The 4363-nt window shown below is 36.3% G+C and overlaps 1 non-coding gene across 1 annotated transcript; it reads right to left on the reverse strand.

The window, feature by feature from the left end:
• Positions 1-1164: 1164 nt before the first annotated feature.
• Positions 1165-1274, reverse strand: LOC123457110. Its single transcript, XR_006634888.1, has one exon. It is a non-coding gene; the product is annotated as a U6 spliceosomal RNA (small nuclear RNA).
• Positions 1275-4363: the final 3089 nt, after the last annotated feature.

Raw genomic sequence — 4363 nt, forward strand, 5'->3', positions numbered from 1 at the left:
AACATAAATGATTCCACTGTTTTTTTCTTGTGGAAATAGCCCCAGTCCAACATCCTTTCCTGTGTTAGGTGGCAATACTCAATGACTCAATCATGCAATGATTTGTCATGACCTCACATATACCTGATCTTCAGTGTGAGAATCAGGTATTGGATATTGTTATATGCATGGTGTGTGTGTGTGTGTGTGTGTGTGTGTGTGTGTGTGTGTAGTATTGCAAGTCTTACTTGGGGGTGAGATCCTTCAATCTTTATGAGGATGTCTGTAGAAGAAGAATTGCTATAATTTTGTTTCAAAAGTGGGCTGGAGAGCATGATTCACATAATTCAGAGTTACAGAGGTACTGATACAAAAATACAGAAAAGCAAACCAACAAAACAGAGAATTACATATGTCTTATAAAGTTATGGTAAGGTTTTGTGTTATTATTATTTTTTTGTTTTGTTTGTTTTTCAAGTTATGGTCTTATTTGTTCCCAGGTATACCTTGAATTCGGGATGTAGTCTCAGGGTGCCTTGAACTCACATCAATCTTCCTACCTCTGCCTGTAGAATGCTGGGATTAAAGGCATGTGCCACTGTGCCTGGCACAAGTTATGGTAAGGTTTTAAGACACATGTGAACACATTCCTATACCATGTTAGATCATGATAACAATGCCTACACACGCATCCCCAAAGTACCAACGATATGGTATTTTCTCCAATAGAGAATTAAATTGAATACGTACGTAATACAACAAACACATGTTGATGGTCATATTCATTATAAAAATAGTTGAATTTTAACATCAAAAAATTGGTTGAGACAAAATACACTGAGAAGTAATTCACCTTTGGAACTGAGAAGAAATACGGTTTCAAGATTAAATGACAGTACCATATCTTTTACTTATTTGATTGTTTATTTTTTCTTTATTTAAATTGTGGAACACATGGATAGGAGAGACAGCTTAGTGGTTAAGACATTTGCCTTCAAAGCCAACAGACTGTGATTTAATTTTCTAGGACCCACATAAGCCAAATGCACAAGCTGGCACATGTATCTGGGGTTTGTTTGCAGTGGCTGCAGGCCCTGGAATGCTAATTCTCCCTTTTTCTCTCTCTCTCCCTGCTCTCCTTTTCTCTCTCCCCCCTCTTTCTCAAATGAATAAAAGCAAATAAAATAAAATATGGAATACAGCAGGAATCTGTTTGCCATTCTTGAACAGGGGCCATGTTAATCTAATCTGTATCATTCTGATTTTAGTAAATGTTCTACTGAAGTGAAGAGAATCTTATTTTTCTCATACTATTTTCAACCACATAATCTTAAATAAAAACCATGTCTCTAATTCAACACATCCCAAATGCCCTACTTACAAAAGATATAAAGCTGAATAATTGTACTCATGTATGTATTGAGGTAATGGTAAGTCCAAGCTGTTAGGTGCAGGTACATGAGCATGAATTTGGTTGCATCACATTAAAACTAAGGTCATTTAAACTCTTAACTACTGGCCTGAAGAGATGCCTTAGAGGTTAAGACCCTTGCATTTGAGACCTAAGTACTCAGGTTCTATTCCCCAGTACCCTCATCAGACAAGTGTAGAAACTGGGGCATGCATCTGGCATTTGTTTGGAGTGACCAGAGGTACTGGAGTGCCCATATTCTCTTTCTCTCTCTTTAGCAAACAATTTTTTTTTAAGTCCTTAACTGCTGAGTGCCTAAGGACAGCAGTGATATAAATAAAAGTTGGGATGACCTTACTGGAACATATTAACTACATTTGTCATTTACTAATTGTCTGGGTAGAACATATGCTTCCTATATCAACATTTAAAAATTTTAAATACAGATTAAGCTTTGATAAAATCATAGGAGATATAAACAGAAAAAGAAAATACTTAGCCATTTTGTTTCTGTGCCTTAAAAAGCCTATATTGAAACTGCATTAACTATTGACCTAAACTTGAAAATATGGCTGGATAATGGATACTTAAAATATTTTTATTTGTACACTTTATAGAAGAGAGAGACGGGGGTGGGGGGGGAGATTGAGAATGGTCAAGCCAGAGCTTCCAACCATTGCAAATGAGCTTCAGATGTTCCCCATACACTCTGAATCTTGCTTTAAGTGGGCACTGAGTGATTAAACTTTGGCCGATGGGGTTTGCAGGCAAAATTCTTAACCTCTGATCCATCTCTTCAGCCCTATTTTAAAATATTTATTTATTAGGAGGGCATTGGTAATGCATGCCTTAATCCCAACACTCAGGAAGCAGAGATAGGATAGGAGGATCATAATGAGTTAAAGGCCATCCTGAAATTAAATAGTGAATTCCACATCACCCTTGGTAAGAGTAAGACTCTATTTCAAATTCCTTCTCCAAAAAATTAAATTATTGATTGATTCATTCATTCATTTTAGAATGAAAAATTGAGAAGTTAGCAGTTAGAATGTTGTAGAGCAATGTTTACTATAGATTCTAAAATCTTATATTAATCATCAAAGTACCTATGGATACATTGCCAATTTTCATTAAAATTGCAGTCATTTCATCAGTCCATGGATTTCCCACAAATTCTAATCAAACACATGCAACAACTTGAAAGCAGGGAGAACATAAACTGTCATGTGTTGATCACATCCCATCCCATAGGGCAACCTTAAAATGTGATATAAATAATAAATCTTGGGGTCACTGTATGAGTTTGCATTATGAGGACTTGATTTATGCTTTTGCAACTGTGAAAGAAAACAGTCTTAGGTTTTATGTTATTAGTTTTTTTTTCACAATGGTAGAGTAGGAACACAAAAATATCACTATTTAAATTATGTATTACTTAAATGTTCACTGTAAACTAAAATTTTCAAGGTCATAGTTGATGTCAAAGGGCTCTAATATGCTTACTGCATCTGAAAGTAAATGTCTGTGCCTTTTGGCCATGCAATGATTGAATAATGCCACCATGAGAACCTTGTGAGATAAGGGCTTTCTCAAAATGCATAGACAAAATATAATACATTTTTTTTTCAGATCTTTTTGCAAGTACAATTTGTAATAATTAGCAGAATTTGTTGTTGACAAAAGAAGTCCATACATATGAAAATGAGAGCTAAATACCTTTTTATATTTTGTATGTTTGAAGTTGCTCAATCCTTTACACACAATGTTTTAAGAATGTCAAGTGGGGGGCTGGAGAAATGGCTTACTGGTTAAGCACTTTCCTGTAAAGCCTAAGGACCGTGGTTCGAGGCTTGATTCCCCAGGACCCACATTAACCAGATGCACAAGGGGGCGCATGCATCTGGTGTTTGTTTGCAGTGGCTGAAGACCCTGGCGTGCCCATTCTCTCTCTATATATCTCTGCCTCTCTCTCTCTCTTTTTTTTTTCTCTCTCTCTCTGTCTGTCTCTCTCTCTCCCTTCTGTAAGTCACTCTCAAATAAATAAATAAATTAAATTAAATGTTTTTTAAAAAGAATATCAATACCAGCATATCTGAATCATTATATTTACTTCTGTAATCCCCACTGAGGTAATTTTAACCAGACTCTTGGAGAGTTATGATATGGCTCATGAAGCATCCAACTGTTAGTGGCATTATAAACAGTAACCTCTCTTGGTTTAGTCCACAAAAATTGAAGTGGATCACCTGGAAGAGTTAGAAATAATAAAACTCTCATGTGGAAAGATGCTTCGGTCCAACACTAGCTCAGAGCAACAGGCAGTAAACAATGTGGCCATGAGGCTGAAGGCACTGTAGAGTTGGTTTCCCATAGTCACCCTTAAGGATCTGATACTCACTAGATTTGCTTCGAAGTAAATATTTTAAATTCAGTGTTTTGAGTCTGTATCAGTGGCACATTCCATCTTGTCGACACACAAATTGCAAGAAATATTATGCATCAGTTAATTTGCAACATACTACTGAACACATGAAAAAGAATTGACTACCCTATGCCTTGCATTCACTTATGAAGTTCATAGTAAATTATTCACAGATTTCTGAACATTTGAGTCTGTGTCAGCATGGTTCACTTTTTTTGAGGGGTTGGGCAAATTGTGGGTGAAATGAAGCACATCTTGCTGAGAGGTCTGTCTGTATCTCATGATGGCCTGAAGTCCTAGCTCTTAATGGAGACAGACAAATGTTCCTTCATACATTGGATTCCAGGTGCAGGTGTATTTGGGAATGACAGCCACACTCATCATGTCAACGATGAGACTGAAATTTTGACATCTGTAAACTCACACTTTAGTTCATTGTCTGCAACACATGATTTCTCTGCCTACCCTATGGATATCTTTAGTAAACAGAAAGAGAATTACTTTTTTAAAGTGACATTAATATTTCATTCTCACCAGTGAGAAGCATCTAG

This window comes from Jaculus jaculus, chromosome Y (genome assembly GCF_020740685.1).
Source record: "Jaculus jaculus isolate mJacJac1 chromosome Y, mJacJac1.mat.Y.cur, whole genome shotgun sequence".
In the NCBI taxonomy this organism is placed as follows: Eukaryota; Metazoa; Chordata; class Mammalia; order Rodentia; family Dipodidae; genus Jaculus; species Jaculus jaculus.